This window comes from Callithrix jacchus, chromosome 14, assembly GCF_049354715.1.
Source record: "Callithrix jacchus isolate 240 chromosome 14, calJac240_pri, whole genome shotgun sequence".
NCBI lineage: Eukaryota > Metazoa > Chordata > Mammalia > Primates > Cebidae > Callithrix > Callithrix jacchus.
In genome coordinates, this window is record NC_133515.1 from 97,056,898 (window position 1) to 97,079,218 (window position 22,321).

A 22,321-nucleotide genomic window follows, 5' to 3' on the forward strand; every position below is an offset into this window, starting at 1 on the left:
GCAATGGAGAAAAAGAAATAATTCTAGGAATTTAAACATAAAGTCAAGAAATCTCCAGAAAAATTGCAGAAAAAAATAAAATATTTAAGAAAAATTGAGAGATATTGATGATTAATTTAGGAGGCTGTAATCAGACATTTTAATTAGGGAAGCAGGGATACTATGTATTATCGGATAAGAGAATTGATATAGGTATTACATCTTACCCAAATTACAGAAAGAACTTGTAGGGGAAATTAAGGTCTAGAAGAGGATCTTGAAGGCAAGACCAGTCACCTATCAGTCAACCTGAGAAACTAACCATCCTCAGCAATCAAAACAAGACTGCAGAGGAAAGGATCTTGGAGAGGTGTCTGGGTAACTGGGCCTCCACTTTTCTCCTTGGCTGGACTTCTGGGGATTCTGCTGCCATGTGTCTGGGTGTGGGCTTGGGGCCACTGTAGGTGACAGAGTCAACAATCAGGAGGAAGAGCTGGGGACATAGCAGAAGAGAGCAAGAACAAGCTGGAACCCACAGACAGAGAGTTTATGTGTCACCACAGCTAAGCACAGCAGCCCTCAGAGGGCAACACTACCACTTTACATCAGCCTTCCATGTCTCAAGTAACTCCTCATTTGGCCAAATCTAACCCGGAACCCACAGGAAAGGGGATTCTAAGAAACTAATTCCAACTTAACCACAGAGATCCAAAATCAGATCAATAAAAGTTTGAGGCCGGGGCTGTGCCTCACTCTTGTAAACCCAGCATTTTGGGCGGCCGAGAAGGGCAGATCACAAGGTCAGGAGTTCAAGCCCAGTCTGGCCAACATAGTTAAAACCCCGTCTCTACTAAAAATACAAAAAATTAGTAAGTGTGGTGATGTGCACCTGTAATCCCAGCTACTTGGGAAGCTGAAGCAGGAGAATTGTGTGAACCTGGGAATCAGAGGTTGCAGTGAAAAGTTTGAAAAAGAACACAGAAAACAGAATGGAGAAAGTTATCACTGGAGTAAAAGGAGAAAAGAGAGACACATGTCTTCAAATCAAAAGGGCACAGCAAAGACCAAGTTGATTGTATTTTTCAAAGATCCACTCCTAAAATACCTATGTTAAATTTTGAAATAACAGTGATAATCACAAGCTCATAAATACTTCCAGAAAAACAAATTATATACAAATATTTAATTTGTTTGAATGACTGTCACTAAATGTTTTATCAGAAATACCAAAGGCCATAAAACAAAATGACTTGGAAGCTAGAGTTCTATACTCCAAGTGCAAGGGCCAAGGAGGTCATTTTTACTTGCAAATATCAAGACATCCATAAGCTTATTTTCAATATACCCTTTCTGAAGAAGTTGCCTGGGTGGATTTTCCATTATAACAGTATTAAGTCCAAAAAAAGAGAAAGATATGAGATACTTGAAATGTGTCAGCCATGTGTCAATTTAAAAAAGCTCCAGATGACAGTTCTGCAACAGGACTAGAAAATGACCAGTTCGAATTAAAACAACAGGAAGTCAGTGAGCTCCACAAATCCATCTTCTCAAAAAGTAGACACACTCTAAGTAACAGGTGAAATGATTAAAGACGTAGATTATTCTAATGAAATGGTGTAAAAAGAATGTTCTTTTTTTTAAGAAAAAAAGGCGGGAGGGGACTCAAGATGGCGCTGTGAGAACAACCCAGGATTGGAGCCCGCGTTGAATCCGCAAACGGTGAGTCAGTGCTGCATTTCCAGACTGATCTTTGTTGCCCACAGAACGGGGAAACTCCCAAGTATAAAAAGACACGGGACGCCAGGCAGTAGGTCTGCCTGGCGAAGCCGGCAGCCGGGGCGGCGGCGGCCGGCCCTACCCAGCAATCCCCACAGGGCGCGCTTGTCCGGGTGCCTTGTTGAACCGGCAGCCTGAGACTTGCGAGGGCTGGACTTGAGACTGAACGAGACTTGCACAGTAGCCCAGCCCAGGGGATTGCAGGGACAGATCGTTTGGGATACCCAGTGGGACGAACAAAACCGCGATTTCAAACTATCCCGGGCAGACGGTCCGAGACGCTCTGTGGGGGAGGGGCGTCCGCCACTACGGAGGAAACCTGCCCCAACTGAGATACACGCCCACTGCTGACGCAGCCAGCCGTTGCCAAGGCAACCCGCCCCAACTGAGATACACACCCACTGCTGACGCAGCCAGCCATTGCCGAGGCAACCCGTCCCTACTGAGATACACGCCCACTGCTGACGCAGCCTGCCGTTGCTGAGGCAACACGCTACAACGAAGAGACTCCGCCGCAGGGCGTGGCGGAGACCACAGCAGAGCCGGCAGGAACAGCGCGAATCACACAACAGCAGGGCGGAGCCTCGGCAGCCAAACAGTGGCTAGTCTGCCTTCGAGCTGGGCAGGACACCTGATCGGACATCCAAAAATAAAGCCCAAACCCCTCAACACAGAGCATTTGAGGAAAAAAAAAAAGGGTTGTTTAATGAGCTGTGTTGCAGCAGAATCAAACATAGCAGCCTAACAGCCCTGAATGAACAACAGAGTGCACAGCTCAGCAATTAAACCCCTATAAAGTACAAACTGTCTCCTCAAGCAGCTCCCTGACCCCTCTATATCCAAAAGACTGTCATTAGGCAGGCATCATCTTGGGACAAAGAGAGCAGAAAAAGAAACTGGTAGCATCCCTCGCTGTGCCACGGCTTCTAGAGGTGCACCCCAGACAAGCAGGGTCTGGAGCGGACCTCAACAGTCGTACAGCGAAGGGGCTAGACTGGTAGAAGGAAAACCAAGCAACAGAAATACTTCATCATCAACATTCTGGGTGTCCACTCAGAGACCCAAACGAAAAGTCAGCAACTACGCAGACGACCAGCGGACAAATCCACAAAGATGGGAAGAAACCAGCGCAAAAAGGAGGAAAACACCCGAAACCAGAACACATCGCCTCCTAGAAAGGACCAAAACTCCTCACCAGCAAGGGAACAAAGCTGGACGGAGAATGACTGTGACGAAATGACGGAATTAGACTTCAGAAGATGGATAATGAGAAACTTTTGTGAGCTAAAAGATCATGTATTAAATCAATGCAAAGAAACTAAGAACCTTGAAAAAAGATTTGAAAAAAGATTCGAGGAAATGATAACAAGAATGGATACCTTAGAGAGGAATATGAATGAATTAAAGGAGCTGAAAAACACAATACGAGAACTTCGCGAAGCAAACGCAAGTTTCAATAGCCGAATTGACCAAGCAGAAGAAAGAATATCTGAAGTCGAAGACCAACTCAATGAAATAAAATGAGAAACCAAGATCAGAGAAAAAAGCGCAAAAAGGAATGAACAAAGTCTCCAAGAAATGTGGGACTATGTGAAAAGACCTAACCTACATTTGATAGGTGTACCAGAAGGGGACGAAGAGAATGAATCCAAGCTGGAAAATACTCTTCAGGACATCATCCAGGAAAATTTCCCCCACCTAGCAAGACAGGCCAACACTCAATTGCAGGAAATACAGAGAACACCACAAAGATATTCCGCAAGAAGAGCAACCCCAAGGCACATAATCGTCAGATTCAACAGGGTTGAAATAAAGGAGAGAATACTAAGGGCAGCCAGAGAGAAAGGTCGGGTCACCCACAAAGGGAAGCCCATCAGACTCACAGCAGATCTCTCGGCAGAAACACTACAAGCCAGAAGAGAGTGGGGGCCAATATTCAACATTCTTAAAGAAAAGAACTTTCAACCCAGAATTTCATATCCAGCCAAACTGAGCTTCAGAAGTGAAGGAAGAATAAAATCCTTTGCGAACAAGCAAGTACTCAGAGATTTGGTCACCACCAGGCCTGCTTTACAAGAGCTCCTAAAAGAGGCACTACACATAGAAAGGATCAATCAGTACCAGCCATTCCAAAATCACACTGAATGCTAAAGAGCTTCAACATAATGAAGAATCTACAACAACTAACAGGCAAAACAGCCACTTAGCATCAAAATGGCAGTATCAAATTCACACATAACAATATTAACCCTAAATGTAAATGGACTAAATGCACCAATCAAAAGACACAGACTGGCAAATTGGATAAAAATCCAAAACCCATCAGTGTGCTGTATCCAGGAAACCCATCTCACATGCAAGGATACACAAAGGCTCAAAATAAAGGGATGGAGGAAGATTTACCAAGCTAATGGAAAGCAAAAAAAAGCAGGAGTTGCAATTCTCATCTCTGATAAAATAGACTTTAAAGCAACAAAGATCAAAAGAGACAAAGAAGGCCATTACATAATGGTAAAAGGATCGATACAACAAGAAGAGCTAACGATCCTAAACATATATGGACCCAACACAGGAGCACCCAGATACATAAGGCAAGTTCTTAATGACTTACAGAAGGACTTAGACTCCCACACAATAATAGTGGGAGACTTTAACACTCCACTGTCAATACTAGACAGATCAACCAGACAGAAAATCAACAAGGATACCCAGGGCTTGAACTCAGACCTGGAGCAAGCAAACCTGGTGGACATATACAGAACTCTCCACCCCAAATCCACAGAATACACATTCTTCTCAGCACCACATCACACCTACTCTAAAATTGACCACATAATTGGAAGTAAAGCACTGCTCAACAAATGCAAAACAACTGAAATCATAACAAACAGCCTCTCAGACCATAGTGCAATCAAGTTAGAACTCAGAATTCAGAAACCGACCCAGAACCGCACAGCTTCATGGAAACTGAACAACTGGCTCTTGAATGTTGACTGGGTAAACAACGAAATGAAGGCAGAAATAAAGAAGTTCTTCGAAACCAATGAGAACGAAGACACAACGTGCCAGAACCTCTGGGACACATTTAAAGCAGTCTCTAGAGGAAAGTATATAGCAATAAGTGCCCATATGAGGAGAATGGAGAGATCCAAAATTGACACCCTATCGTCAAAATTGAAAGAGCTAGAGGAGCAAGATCAAAAAAACTCAAAACCCAGCAGAAGACAAGAAATTACTAAGATCAGAGCTGAGCTGAAGGAGATTGAGACACGAAAAACCCTTCAAAAAATCAATAAATCCAAGAGCTGGTGTTTTGAAAAGATCAACAAAATAGACAGACCACTAGCCAGATTGATTAAAAAGAAAAGAGAGAACAACCAAATAGATACAATAAAAAATGAGAAAGGGGAAATCACCACAGATTCCACAGAAATTCAAACCATCATCAGAGAATATTACAAACAACTCTATGCACATAAACTAGTAAACCTGGAAGAAATGGATAAATTCCTGGACTCCTGTGTCCTCCCAAGCCTAAACCAGGAGGAAGCTGAAACTATGAATAGACCAATAACAAGGTCTGAAGTTGAGGCAGCAATTAAGAGCCTACCTCACAAAAAAAGCCCAGGTCCAGACGGGTTCACAGCCGAATTCTACAAGACACACAAGGAGGAGCTGGTACCATTCCTTCTAAAACTATTTCAAACAATCCAAAAAGAGGGAATCCTTCCCAAATCATTTTATGAGACCAACATCATCCTGATACCAAAACCCGGCAGAGACCCAACGAGAAAAGAAAACTTCAGGCCAATATCCATGATGAACATAGATGCAAAAATCTTCAATAAAATATTGGCAAGCCGATTGCAACAGCAAATCAAAAAACTTATTCATCATGATCAAGTAGGATTCATCCCAGGGATGCAAGGCTGGTTCAACATACGCAAGTCTATCAACGTAATTCACCACATAAACAGAACCAAAAACAAAAACCACATGATTATCTCAATTGACGCAGAGAAGGCATTTGACAAAATTCAACAGCCCTTTATGCTAAAAACCCTTAATAAACTCGGTATCGATGGAACGTATCTCAAAGTAATAAAAGCTATTTATGACAAACCAACAGCCAATATCATACTGAATGGGCAAAAACTGGAAGCATTCCCTTTGAAATCTGGTACTAGACAAGGATGCCCTCTCTCACCACTCCTATTCAATATAGTACTGGAAGTTCTAGCCAGAGCAATCAGGCAAGAAAAAGAAATAAAGGGTATTCAAATAGGAAAGGTGGAAGCCAAATTGTCTCTATTTGCAGACGACATGATAGTATACCTAGAAGACCCCATCGCCTCAGCCCAAAAACTCCTGAAACTGATAAACAACTTCAGCAAAGTCTCAGGATATAAAATCAATGTGCAAAAATCACAAGCATTCGTCTACACCAATAACAGACTTAAAGAAAGCCAAATCAAGAGCGAACTGCCATTCGCAATTGCTACAAAAAGAATAAAATACCTTGGAATACAACTCACAAGGAACGTAAGGGACCTCTTCAAGGAGAACTACAAACCACTGCTCAACGAAATCAGAGAGGACACAAACAGATGGAGAAACATTCCATGTTCATGGTTAGGAAGAATTAATATCGTGAAAATGGCTATACTGCCCAAAGTAATTTACAGAATCAACACTATCCCCATCAAGCTACCATTGACTTTCTTCACAGAACTGGAAAAAACCACCATGAACTTCATATGGAACCAAAAGAGAGCCCGCATAGCCAAGTCAATTCTAAGCAAAAAGAACACAGCGGGGGGCATCACACTACCGGATTTCAAACTATACTACAAGGCTACAGTAATCAAAACAGCATGGTACTGGTACCAAAACAGAGATATAGACCAATGGAACAAAACAGAGGCACCAGAGGCAACACAACATACATACAACTATACAATCTTTGATAAACCTGACAAAAACAAGCAATGGGGCAAGGATTCCATGTTTAACAAATGGTGTTGGGAAAACTGGCTAGCCATGTGCAGAAAGCAGAAACTGGACCCCTTCCTGACACCTTACACTAAAATTAACTCCAGATGGATTAAAGACTTAAACATAAGACCTGGCACCATAAAAACCCTAGAAGGAAATCTAGGCAAAACTATCCAGGACATAGGAGTAGGCAAGGACTTCATGAACAAAACACCAAAAGCATTGGCAACAAAAGCCAAAATAGACAAATGGGACCTAATGAAACTCCACAGCTTCTGCACGGCAAAAGAAATAGTCACTAGAGTGGATCGGCAACCAACAGAATGGGAAAAAATTTTCGCAGTCTACCCATCTGACAAAGGGCTGATATCCAGAATTTACAAACAACTCAAGCAGATTTACAGGAAAAAAACAAACAAGCCCATTCAAAAGTGGGCAAAGGATATGAACAGATACTTTACGAAAGAAGACATATATGAGGCCAACAATCACATGAAAAAATGCTCATCGTCACTGGTCATCAGAGAGATGCAAATCAAAACCACATTGAGATACCATCTCACGCCAGTTAGAATGGCGATCATTAAAAAATCTGGAGACAACAGATGCTGGAGAGGATGTGGAGAAAAAGGAACACTTTTACACTGTTGGTGGGAGTGTAAATTAGTTCAACCATTGTGGAAGACAGTGTGGCGATTCCTCAAGGCCTTAGAAATAGAAATTCCATTTGACCCAGCAATCCCATTACTGGGTATATATCCAAAAGACTATAAATCGTTCTACTATAAGGACACATGTACACGAATGTTCATTGCAGCACTGTTTACAATAGCAAAGACCTGGAATCAACCCAAATGCCCATTGATAATAGACTGGATTGGAAAAATGTGGCACATATACACCATGGAATATTATGCAGCAATCAGAAATGATGAGTTCGTGTCGTTTGTAGGGACATGGATGAATCTGGAAAACATCATCCTCAGCAAACTGACACAAGAACAGAAAATGAAACACCGCATATTCTCACTCATAGGTGGGTGATGAAAAATGAGAACACATGGACACAGAAAGGGGAGTACTAAACACTGGGGTCTATTGGGGGGAAAAGGGGAGGGCCAGTGGGAGGGGGCGGTGGGGAGGGATAGCCTGGGGAGAAATGCCAAATGTGGGTGAAGGGGAGAAGAAAAGCAAAGCACACTGCCATGTGTGTACCTACGCAACTGTCTTGCATGCTCTGCTCATGTACCCCAAAACCTATAATCCAATAAAAAATTAAAAAAAAAAAAAAAAAAAAGAATTTAGATTACCAAAAGAATGGGTACAGGGAGGCTGAGTGAACAAAAACAACAGGCATCCAATATGGAACATCTTCACCAGCATTTTACTTTGGTTGGAGCATTTCTGATTTCAATTCCTCTCCCTCACCATCACAATTTCCTAATGATTAAGTCTACTCATCATTTGGGTTTCAGATTATCTGTTACTTCACCAGAGAGGCTTCTCTCAGTCAAAATGAAAGTTCCCATTAGAATGTCTTATAGCTTTTATCAGTCTGTAATTATATATTCATTTATCTGATTGTTAGTTCAATAAATATATTTTCAGAAAAAAAAAAAAGAAAAAGAAAAAAAGGCAATAGGAAATTATGTGAAAAGTAAAAAGGCCATTGTTCAAATATGAAACAAACTGAAATCACTAGATTATAATAAAAGAAAAAGTATTTGACCTAAGTGTTAGAATTATTCCCCTTTAAATAACAAACCAGCCATAGAGAAGAAAATATAACTCCAGTACATTATGGGGGTCTGCACTGAACAATATTTAGGTAAAAATATTAGTACATTATTTCTGTTTTTATTTAGGTATATTAAAGATACAAAGATAATCAAGTAAATTAAAATATAACTATCAAAAGTTGGGGAGGAAAGGAGAAATACAAATACACATTTATTGAGTATCCTCATAGTTTCCAACAAGGGAAAAAGATATCAATTATAGGGCCAGGGCTCAGCACATAGAAATAGGTCCACAAATACTTATTCAATGGATGACACATCTAAGAAATAGTGACATAAGTAAATGTGTTATTTAGGATTAGGGTCAAAATACTTTAAAGATGAAAAATGGAAATAATTAGTGTTTCCCAGTTCTAGTAAGTAGAACTGGAGTGGAGAGAACTGTCGTTTTCATTCTAAGCACTGTCATACTATCATATTTTCATTATGTGCATGAAATCAGACTTCACCTGCATGATGAAAATATAAACTTTCATTTAAATGAATGAAAGGAGATGATTTTTATTACCATACTATGTTTGTATAAATAATTATTTTTTTAAAATAAACACATTATTTAGGCATAAAAATGCATATATCTGCAATTTACTCTTAAATGCATCAGAAAATATAGAGTGTATGAAGAAAGAAGAGAGAGAAAAACCATGAATGCAGTAAAATGGCAACATTTTAGGATTATGTATTCAAGGCTCATTATCCAGAAGTTCTCTGAATTACTTTTGCCACTTTTCCAGAAGCCTGAAATTATATCAAAATAAATAATAATAAGAGCAAAAAATAAATAATTTTAAAATATGCTGGGAAGACATAGTGATATTTTAACTTATTGTTAAAGATATAGTTTAGAAAACTATTTAGCATTTGTGGATGCCCTTCACTCTTTAAATACAATTCAAAAACATTAAAACTTATAGTATAACCTTTAGTTAAGCATACAGGAAGGATTTTTAATATCTCTATATTTTTGTTATAGATAGGTATGATACATGTAAGGAATATTATATATACATTTATATATCAGATGTATGCAAAAATGCAAAATACTTTAAATTCTACCGACATTAATTTAAATCTCAGCAACTACCTTAAGAAAGATAGAATATTTTAATGATATCTTCATTGCTGCATTGTTTTAAATTCTGATGCAGAATGTCTAAGAACACGCAAAGTAACTAAATGCAACTCTGTGGAACAAGAGCACAAGGAAAGTTATTGTAGAAGAGTCTTTTAAGTTGAAATATTTAAAATGTAATAGTTACTCTCCAAGTGATTTGAAAGTGGCTGGGTGACTTGTATGGATCAAAGATTACACTTGTCTTCCTGAAAATAAAAATTAATTAAACCAGATGGGGTAGGGGAATCTGTGAAACGATTATAAAAGAAGAAACAGACACTGAAGACTATTGAAGGAAGAGGCAGGAAGAATGCAAAAGGCTTATGTAGTTTCATGATGGTGCTATCAGTAGACACTGGGGAGTCAAGAGGAAGAGCTAGTTTGGAAAAGAGAGAGGATAAATTAAGTTTGAGATCTGCTGTGCTTAAGCTATCAGTGAGACTTCCACGCAGAGATATAAAATAGTCAAGAGACAGTTGGGACTGGAGACAGAAATTTTAGAACCATTTGCAATCAATACACAATAATTGTAATGATGGAAGTAAAGATTGATGACAAAGAGGCCAGAAAGAGAACAAAAGCTCCAATCAGTAACTGCTTACCCGAGGGGACAGGAAAAGGAAGAAAGGAGAAGTGGGAGGGAGGAAGAAACTGAGGATGGCAAGGTTTCCCACAGGGCTTAGGCAGAGAGAGTCCAGTGTGGGAAGGAGAGGTGCTGCCAACCATGGACAACATGGAGCACAAGGACATAGTGAGGACTATTGTTTCGAGGAATAAAAGAGCCTGGCCCACTTTTGAGTTAAGGTTTCAGAGAGCAGCAGTCGGATTTTAAACTATAAAGGAATGAATAAGGATGAGGAAATGAAGGCTGTAAGAACCGCTAAGAGTGATTAGACAGGAAAGCACCTCCCAGAGTCCTCTAGGTGGAGCATCTGTGTGCGTTTGGTAGAGAACTGGGATTTGATGCTGGGTTTCTTGAACTTCCTTCTGAAGTCCATTCTACTCCTAATCCTACCCCAAGGTGGGACCCTGATAATCGTGGTTAGGACAGTGCCCTGGTGTCTGCTGATGGGCAGGAACACAGGGCCCAGTTCTGGTAGTCTTTCTTCCTCTGAGCCCAATCTGCAAACAGCTTCCAGACCTTTCAAAAATGACCCAAGGGCACAACTCCGTCAACAAATTGCTGCTGATAAGACATCAAGAATTAATGAAATTCCCAGAAAACAGCTGGGCACAGTGGCTCACACCTGTAATCCTAGCACTTTGGAAGCCCAAAGCGGGAGAATGTCTCAAAGACAGGAGTTTGAGGCCAGCCTGGCCAACAGAGGGAGGCCCTACCTCACAAAAAAATTAAAAATTAGCCAAGTACAGTGGCATGTGCCTGTAGTTTCAGGTACTTGGAAAGCTGAGGCATGAACATGGCTTGAGCCTCGCAAGTAAGATTACAGTGAGATAGGGTCGTACGCTGTACTCCGGCCTGGGCCACAGAGTAAGACCTTGTCTCAGAAACAAACAAACAAACAAAATCCCCAGAAAGCATTTCTCACTTTACTTCTCTAAATGAAAACACTCATTTAATATGGATAAAGGTTTTCACCAAACCTGTTTCTTTTGACTTTTTAATTTGAGGTCTAACTCATTTTTGTTTGTTTTCTCTGTAAAAGCTGTTAGACCTTTTTCTAAGAAAGTTTAGACTGTTAAAATATTTTTCATTAGGCAACACGAAAAAACTAAAATATATTCAGTGGAAGAGCTAAAAAAAACTTGTTGACATTATATTAAATGTTATACATTCTTTTTTTTTGTAACCATTCCCAAATAACTAGAGTTTGCTGATTAGCTTTTGTAGTAAGACATATGAGACTATTTGACAAATGACTTTGAGTCTTTGGGGCATAAAAATTGGCAAAAACAATGACGTTTTTAGAATCATGCCTAATCTGTATAGAATGTAATCTCCTCATATTGCACAGTATTTCAGCAGTGCCATCATTAAAGTCCTAGCAGAGCAACGTTTTTAAGCTATACCAAGCCGAATTAAGCTAAATCAATGTTGCTCCTAAAAAAAAAAAAAAAAAACTGTGTAATTTAAATCCTGCCTTTGAGGAGTGACTTGCACTGTTTAGAAAACATAGAAAGACAGAGAGTGATTACAAAGAATGTAACTACTAATCTCCTGGAGAAAAATTTTTGTCACACACTCCAAGCTTTGCTTTTATTCCCCCTCGTTAAGCAAAACTTTGCCCCACGTCCTCTCTCCTGGTTTTCCTCTCAAGCATCTCACCCAGCAGGAAATACAGACAAGAAAAATATGCCTTCTGAATTGCATCCTTTCCCCTCTCAGTTGTAGTCCTAAGGAAACAATATCAGACCACAGCAATATCGTTTCTAGCCAAGAGATACTTCATTTTTATTCAAATAGTTTAAGCTCCATAAAGCATATGAAGTGATACTTTCAAACTTCAAAGGCAGATGTGTCTTTTCTCAGCATCATTTAATATTCGACAACTTGCTCCTAAATGGTTTTGCTATCTAAATATACTCTTTATTGTGGAGCTTCTATTCCTCTGGGTGGGGTTTTAAAAACCTTTCTGTCACTATATAATCTTAAACTCATTTTTTAAAAGCATAGAATTATTACTTTTTGTTGCTGACAAGATATGAAATAATTCAAACATTATATTCAAGAACCATATATTTGTCCCAATGCCCAGGAGTGAGATGCTTTTGAGAAACAGTATACTTAGCAAAAGCACATTCCAGAAGTAATATGGGAAATGGCATTTGGAGCATGGTTACGTGGCTGCTTATGTCTCTTCCTTGTGTTCATGCCCACAGTTTGAAACTCTGTCCTTACATGATTCCTGCCTCTAACTGTGCCTCTTCCACCATCTTTGACCAGTCAACTAGTATTCTTCATTTGTTACCAGGTATGTGCCACTGTGGCTATATTTCCAAGGCATTAAAATTATTCTAAGATTTTGTTTAATTCATCCTGTTGTCCCAGGGACAAGTATAGTGTCTAGACTCTAGTGAGCACTTAGCACATTCTTATGGAAAAATAAAGAATAACAGGAGCTAGAAACTTCACTCTTTTCTAATTCTGAGTTTGGTGGCATCTCTAAGAGCTAAAACAAGAAAGTGAGAGTGTGGCAGTTGTGGGGACAACAACCCTCAATATTCTCCAATAGCTGTAACACACGACACAGGATGCGGTAGGATGAGCTGCTCAAATCCACATTCCCTGACGACAAGCTTTATACTCAACACTACCACATGGTGCCACTTCTTGTGGAGAGTTTAAGATGTAGACAGAGTCATCTAATGGCAGGACACAGCACATGTATTTAGACTTCGGAAGTGTGGAAAGGTCTGGGCTGTGAAGGTGAGGCGTTGAATTCTGCACAGGACTCTCCAACCAAAAGTAATATAATCTCACACACTACATTCACCCCATTGGGTTTGAAGTTATACATTCTTTTCATATCAAATCAGATAGATCACATCAAAGAAGGTGCATCTCTCTTTAAAATTCTTGATGTGATCCTTTCCTATAAGGTTTATTTTAGCAATTATACATTTGAAATCAAGTGTGTCATTTGATATCCTTACTTTACTCTAAGCAGCATATTCTTCCTCTAAAACCTCTTTCCTTGAGTTCTCTTGAATTAGAAACAGCTTCCTTCTCTGATGTTTTGATACTTAAAGGGTTTTACTCTCATTCATCTATTATTTTTAATTCACTTTTTTTTCTGATGAAATCATGAGGTTAAATCCATCTTAATTAGCATATATTGAGCAGCTACATGTTTCAGAATTCATAGTGCACCTGCATCTTCTCAGAGCTCAGCAGCATTCCTGTGGTGCCTTATTCCTTCTGCCCCTTTCCCTTGCCTCCCCTCATCCTCCCAACTCTTGCTCCTCCTTCAGGCCTTGGTGCAGATACTACTGCTTCTGAAAAGCTTCCCCCATGACTCTATTTCACCACCTACCCCAAGACCAGACTATGCTCCCATAATATGTATTTCCTTAAGACACTGTATCTACTTCTATCAAAGAAACCGTAACCATATTGAATTAGGTTGAACCATGTGAAAATATGTTTTCTAGGTCAAAACTTTAACAAATTTAGGAAGTGATTATGCCTATTTTCTATCTTATCCTCAGACCTAACTCAGTGGCTGACATGGATGCTACTGTCAATTAAGAAGATGGTGAATTGGGCCGGGCGCGGTGGCTCAAGCCTGTAATCCCAACACTTTGGGAGGCCAAGGCGGGTGGATCACGAGGTCAAGAGATTGAGACCATTCTGGTCAACATGGTAAAACCCCATCTCTACTAAAAATACAAGAAATTAGCTGGGCATGGTGGCACATGCCTGTAATCCCAGCTACGCAGGAGGCTGAAGCAGGAGAATTGCCTGAACCCAGGAGGCGGAGGTTGTGGTGAGCCAAGATCGTGCCATTGCACTCCAGCCTGGGTAACAAGAGTGAAACTCCGTCTCAAAAAAAAAAAAAAAAAAAAAAAAAAAAAAAAAAAAAAAGATGGTGAATTGAGGAATGTGAGCTCTTTAATGGTCACTTTGGGAAAAGTCACAGTTGATTAAACTGTCCAGAATTCAGAATAATTGGCTGGATGCCAGTGTTAAAGCAAGTCTCTAGTAATGCCATTGTTCCATCTGTCATCTTTATTGAGGCCTTGGATGAAGACATGGGAACCAGCAGATCACATTTTCAGGTGACATAAAGCTGGAACATACTGTGACTATATTTGACGTTGGAGAAACTAATTTTAAAAAAATCTTCACCAACAGGATGAAAGAAGTTACAAACCAGACAAGATAAAATTTAAAGGAATTAGCTGCACTCTCAGTTCCCTGTTATAAAGAAGGAATAACGTGGCTTCCCAGGGCAGTAACAGCTTTGAAGATTGAGACTGATTATGAGAGTTCTAACTGTTGACACAAATACCAAATAAAAGAAGGGTTGAGAAGAGAGGAGAGTCTGCTATTGTGAAGGAAAGGGAGGTGCCAGGGTAGGGAGCCTAAGTAGTTTCCAAGCCAGACCACATCTAGCCAGGAAAATGAGACCAGGGAGTGAGCAGGCAAATAAATTCTCAAAGATGACCCTGGTTCAGTACTTCAACCTGGAACATTACTTGTGATCACAACTCTGCAACGTGATTTCCAGTTTCCAGTAGGGCTGTGGAATTTACAGAATCACAGCAACAATAAATGTGGACACTTCCACTTAGGGTTAAAAAATGAATTGTATAAGGACATGCAAGGAAGGATAACTTAGATTGACAGAGAATTTTCAAAGTTATTTTTATTTTAAACTATGAAATATTTCAAGTATCAGCTGACCACAAACATAACCCAAGCCAACAGGATTCTGAGGCTGAAAAATCTAAAATTGTGAAGCCATCAGGCAGTGAAGGAAGACATGCAATGCTCTGCTCAAGGGAAGCCATGGCTTCCTGAGATCTGGCTGCCTCAGACACTTCTGAGATTCTGGCTCTGTTCCAGAGAGGCTTTGACACAGGGGCAATGAAGCATGTTCTAAGGACAATGGTCAGGATAGTGAGGGCATCAGCATTCATGACATGAGGGATGCTTGAAGGAGCTTAGGCCATTTGATCTGAACGAGATGAGTGAGGCCCAGGGGAGCTGACAGCGGGCCCACAATGATTGAAGGACTGTCATCAGCACAAGTGAAATTGACTTATTTGTGTGACTCCAGAGGACTGATTAAGATCAATGGATAAAGTCACAGAGAGGAAGCAGATCTTTGCTCAGTTCAGAGAACTTTCTAACATGAGCACTGTCCAGTAAAAGGGTGGGGCATTAGAGGAAGTAAATGCCTTGCCCCTGGAGGCCTCAATTAGATGTCAGACTTCATTTCCTGGAAGGGAGGATCAGCAGAGTCCTGTATCTAAGGAGAAACTTGGGATCGATAATGTCGGAGTTCTTTACAACTCTAAAGTTTCTTTGGTTCTATCTATGATGTAGAACTGAGTGATCTATCTCAGATGAACTACTCCATCTTAGGCCCCATTTTTCAAATAGGGAAACAGATGTTTGGAAATTAACAAAAAGGTCACAGGGCATGTTAGCTGTGGAGGTAAGGCAGAAGAAACTCAGATCTCCAGCCCTGCTAGTTTCACTCTCTCTCTGTCTTGGTGCTTCTTGAACTGACTCCAATCAATGGCCCCACTTATTTTTTAATGGGCTGAGCCACCTTGAAAATAAGCCTATATATTTTAAATGTGTTTAAACATTCATTTAACCACATTTCCCAGATAAATGATTAACAAAATATGTTTCTAGTGGGAAATAAATTTAAAAACTCTTTTGTTGCAACACTCTTCAGGCTATCTTTGTTCACATTCCTTCAACCCTCAACCAATATCTATGTGCCATGCCCTGACTTAGTCTGAGAAATAAAAACAAACAAATGAGACACTGCTTTCTTCCAAGATATTCATAGTCCCAGGGTGTGGGAGAGGGACCAAACAAAAGCCCCACTACAATGCAATGAATAAATGCTCAGCAGAGACATAAGCTTAATACGATGCTATGGAAGACAAAAAGGCAATCTCTATATTTGTGTGGGAAACTTAAAGAAGGCTCCACAGAGGAGGTGACATTTGATCTGCAACTTGAGGTATGTAGAAACCAAGACAAAGGAAACAGTGAGTGCACTGTTTGCAAGATGTGAAATCATATATGAGACCTATGGAGCTCATTGGTTTGAAATACCAAGTGTCAGGACAGGAAGTGGTGTAGGGTGAGACCACAACCCAGAACCATGCTTGGGAATTTGGAAGTGACCACCTACACAAATGACTGAATGTATCCATATTTTAAGAGGATGATTTTGGCAGTAGGATAAGAAAAATAGATGTTGTCTTAATTATCTTGGAAGAGCTCATACATCAGAGGCCACTAATGTAGTCCAATATCCATTTATTTAATAGTTTACGGAGCCTCAATTTCAACCTATTAACAATATGACATTCATATTGCCCAAAAACACATTAAAAAGTAAAGCAGAAACATTAGACATTTCTGATTCTGTCTTTCCTGCTTATTTCAGGGGACAGCAAACTTTTGAGAGTAGAGACAATATCATTATACTGCATGCATCCAACATAGCTCTGGGCTATATGAAGCCTCAGCGAATGTCTAATAAATTGAAATTGGAGAAAATGCATTATTTTTGAAAACCAAAGATGAGAAACTGAAGCAGAGTATACCAGTCACATTTCAACATAAAAACAATTTGGAAAAAAATCACTTTTTTGTTCTAAATTTCTAGTTGGTAAATAATATTTATATAAATTTATGGGGTACACTGTTATATTTTAATATATGCATACACCATAGAATGAAAAAAATCAGGCTAATTAACATATCTACCACCTCCCATATTTACCTGTGTGTGTATATGGCATAAGCATTTTAAATCCACTCCCTTAGCAATTTTGAAATAAACATTATGTTATTGTCAACTATAGTTTCCATGCTGTGCAATAGATCTCAAAAATGTATTCCTCCTAATTGGAACTTTGCATTCCTTGACGAAATTCTCCCCATTCTCACCTCTCCCCCAGCCTCTAGTAAACATCATTCTATTCTCTGCTGCTGTGATTTTAGATTCCACATATAAGTGACATCATGCAGTATTTGTCACTATGCCTGGCTTATTTCACATAGCATAATGTCCTCCCTCACTATTTTATTCTAATCACCACTTCTAAGACATTTTCACCAATTGCTCTGTCTGGTTAGATATAGTTCACTTTCTGCCATCCAAACTTTTTAACCCTTCTTTTGGTAAGCACACTTCAATCTTACCCCCAGCCCATGTAGTATGGTTGGAACCCACACCCAGCTCTAGAGGTAGATCCTTTTGGCAAGAGAAAATCAGCATACTGCATTCCCTGTCCTTAGTGGTTTATTTAGTGATGGTTAAAACACCCAATCCGGGTGCTAAGAAACCATGAAACCTTTTCTGGGACTTCTGGAGAAGAGGCTCTCAGCTTTTCTCATGCACTGTCAGCTTTTCTCTCCAGCTGGAGGCAGGGGATGCAAGAGCTGGAATTCCTGCAGCTATCCTCTGGTCACAGAGAAAGAGCCTCCCTTGGAAAGAGATCAACACAACAGGAGTCAAAGCCAATCAGTGTAGAGAAAAGCACTTCTGAGAGCATGGTTTGAGTAAGATCCTCCACCAGCATTTTTATTTACATTAGCCATGGATTCTTTTACTTACACTACTTCGAATTAAGCATTCTATCACTTATAGCCCAGATTTACTAATAGGGAGATGTGACTTCAGGGGTAAAATTGATGACATAAGTTCATAATTTAACTATCTGCCTATTAAGCAAGTTGACTTTGTTATTATTTTTTCCAGAAAAAAGTAATTAGGATGACATTTTTCCAGTTCCATTATGTAAAAGCTGCACAGGAAGTCCATTCTCTAGCCTCCATGCTTCCACAACACCATGAGACTTCTTTGGCCCTTACCCTATCTCATAAAGTAAACAATCGTGGGTTTATTTTGATGTTTTAATGGACTTTGGGTTTCTTGTGAGAGTAGTTTCTTGCTCATCTTTGAATTTCGCACTTTCTACACAGGGCCTGACATGTAGCAGGTGCTCAAAACATGTCTGATAAAGTAATTTGCATTTATTCTATAAATTCAATATAATCTCTTGCAGATTATACAAAATTGAATTTTGAATTATCTGGCTGTACTGTTCTTTAAAAAAAGTCAATGGAAATAAATATAAAATTGGTAAAAACATTTCCTTTTGAATCATTCATAGATTCTGTAAGATTGACCATCCCAAGTGAAATAGAACTAGTCACAAATTTTGAAGGAGAAATTTAATATTTTTCTAAATTATGTTTTAAAGAAGTAGGAAATGTTGAAGAAAGTTCTTTAGTCTTATTTTCTTGGAACTAGGAAATCATATTTTGTCAAGAGTGAAACATAAACCTGAACACAGAGAAACTCATAAGCTATTTTTGAGCTTTCAGATAAATAATAATAATTCATTAACCCTGATTTAAAATATCAAGGCAAAGGACAACTATTGAATTGCTTAACATAAGTTACCTTCTTTTCTTTCCTAACCATTTCAGTTTGCTAATGTCAATTAATGTCCTGGATTCCCATGTCATCATGGGAAATCTAGCACCTACCCACACTGTCTATAAATATTTACTGCCCAAAGAATGTTTATCGAACTAAAGTAAGGAAAAGAAACAGACTTTCTGGAGTATTTATTGTGTGTCAAGCACTTTTTGGAGATGTTTTAATTTATTATCCAACTTAATCCTTGTAACAATTATTTTATTCATTCATCCATCTATTTATTCATCCTTCAATAAATATTATTAACCTCCTACTATGTGGCAAGTATTGGATAGGCACTGAAATTGCAGTGGTAAACAAAGCAAAGCAGGAGTTTACAGGAGGGAAAATAACAGAAAGAAATAGTTAATCCATGGAAAATTTGGGGGTAGGGGAGTGGGAACTGAAGTGGTAAAAACATTAAGATAAGGCTTCTCTAAGGAACTGACATTTTAGACTATGTTGGAGGATGAAGCAAAACCAGCTATGGAAGATCAGTGGGGAAAACGGCCAGGGCAAAGGCAAGAGCATGGGCAAAGGTCCAAAGGCAGCAATGAGCCTGGTGCACCAGAGTGACTGAAATGAGGGCAGCAAAGCGATAGGAGGGAATACTACACACTTCCATTTACAGATGGGGTAACTGAAGAACATAGAGGCTCACCACATTACCTCATGTCCCACAGCTAGTGTGTTGTGGATCTAGGATTTAAATTCAGACTTCCCTGACTCAACCGTTCGTGTTTTTTCCAGGACACAGTCTACAAACCTTAAAGAACAAGTCAGGAGCATAAATCCTCATAATCCTGCCCTTTCCAAGGTTTAGGTCAGAATCATTCATGCCCCAGATTATAATTTCTCCTCTTATCTTACCCAACGGCTATGATGCAGGCTTTTTACTTAACTTCAGCATAGCACTAGTCATTTCCAAAACACTTGTCTATCATAGCATTTATGCTGACAATCAAAACAGTCACAAGTAAGGGAAATAAATTAAAGGGCAGTAAATAACATAAGGAGCAAAAACCACCCTATTTTTTCTCCAAGCTGGGCAGAAGGGGATGCCAAATTATAATAGAAAACCAAAAATATGAAAACATCAATAATAGTCTATCATTTCTACATAGAACTTTGAATAATATGTAGTTATTTCTTCAAACAACCTGAATAGGCAGAACAGAAAAAAAAAATACTATTCACATTTTTTTGTTACAAATGAAAAATGTAAAGCACAGCAAGCAGAAGAAAGTCTTTTTGCTCAAGGTCCCAAACTAGTAAGTAGCAGAATCAGATTGTATTTTAAAACTCCTGGCTCAAAAGTTTGTATCTTTTCCTCTCTACCTATTAGGCGGCTGCCCTAGAACAAGAGAAAGAATAGTAACGGACCTTATATAACAGTTGTACATATTTCAGGGGTACATGTGATAGTTTGATACATGCATACAGTTTGTAATGATCAAGTAAAATAACTGGAATATTAACCACTTCAAACATGTATATCTTCTTTATGTTGGAAACATTTTAATTCTTCTAGTTATTTTGAACTGTATAGTATATTGCTGTTAACTATAGCCACCCTACTGTACTATCAAACACTAGATCTTACTCCTTTTATAAAAATTTTTTTTTAACCTATTTACCAACCTCTCTCTCATCATTTCCCCTCTACCCTTCCGAGCTTCTGGTAAGCATCAATTAATTATCTCCATAAGATCCCAGTTTTTAACTCCCACATATAAGTGTTGGTATTTATCTTTCTATACCTGGCTAATTTCTGTACCTGGTCACTTAATATAATGACCTCCAGTTCCATCCCTATTGCTACAAATGACAAGATTTCATTCTTTTTATGGCTGTATAATATTTAATTGTGCCTCTGTACCACATTTTCTTTACCCATTGATTTATGGATGGACACAGGTTGTTTCTTTATCTTAGCTGTTGTGAATATTGCTGAAATAAACATTGGAGTGCAGATATTTCTTTGATATACCAATTTCCTTTTTTCTGGATATATACCTAGTAGAGGGATTGCTGGATCATATGACAGGACTATTTCTTAGTTCTTTGAGGAACCTCCATACTGTTTTCCATAGAGGATATACCAATTCACATTTCCACCAGCAGTGTATGAGCATTACCCTTTCATAATCCTTGCCAAAAATCCATTATTATTTGTGTTTTGTTAAAGCTATTTTGATTAAGGTGAGGTGAAATCTACCTTATTATGGCTTTGATTTTTATTTCTCTGATATTAGAGATGTTGAACATTTTTTCATATACACTTGTCTTCTTTTGAGAAATGTCTATGCAGATCCTTGCCCATTTTTAATTGGATTATTTGCTTTTATGCTATTGAGTTGTTTGAGTGCCTTATGTATTCTGGTTATTAATCCCTTGTCACATGGATTGTTTGCAAATATTTTCTCCCGTTCTTTAAATTGTCTTTTCACTTTGTTGCTTGTTTTCTCTGCTGCACAGAAGCTTTTTAGCTCGATATTATTCCATTCATCCATTTTTTGCTTTCCTTGTGTTTTTGAGGTCTTATCCAAAAAGTCTTTGCCTAGACCAATGTCCTGAAAATTTTCTCAATTTTTTTCTATTAGTTTCATAGTTTTAGGTCTCAGATTTAAGTTTCTAATCCACCGTGATTTGATTTTTTTATATGATGAGAGATAGGGGTCTAGTTTTATTCTTCTGCATATGGTTATCTGGTTTTCCCAGCACCATTTATTAAAGAGACTATCCTTTCCCTAATGCAATAATCTTAAGCACAAAGGAAATCTATCTGTGGAAATACTAACAGTGATTTTGCAAGCATTATTGATGTGAGTGGACAGGGGAAGTACCAGTAACCTTGAAGCCCAAACTTGAGAACTCTTAATGGCTTGTTATAACATCCAGGCTTCCTATAGGCATAAGTTAGTAAGGCTAATGAGTCTTTAGCTTCTTAGATCTTTAATGTGCCAACTGGAAGAAATAGAAAATAATTTGCAGTTGCTCCTTTGATTGTTTTGACGAGCATGAATATTTCAAAATAAGAGCAATGATCATCTCTTGGGGACTTATGACATACCAGAAACTGTGCAAATTATGTTGCACACAACTCATCTACCTTTACAGATCCCTGTATGGTCAATACCATGAGTCCACACAGGCCTCATAATATTAAGTGTACTTTCCTGTATACACAGCCAGTAAAAATTTGAGCTGGAGGCATTTATCCAGTGTTCTCCTTGGCCCATATATGTGTTTGCAGTGTAAGTCTGCTTACTAAACCTCCTTTCTCAAAACCTATCAAATCCTTTTTCAAGTGCTCATTTAGCTTAGCTCCTGAGTGAAGTGGCTAAAAATCTAAGTGAATGGGGTTTGAATTCCTGGCATTTTCTTATATAGATTTTTTCTTAAAGTAGTTTTGATCAGCTTCCATAAAGGTGATTTGGGTGGCTAAAAGGTACTAAAATAATCAAATATGATTAGCCAAAGATTTATTCTTCTTTATCTGAGACAGCATTCTC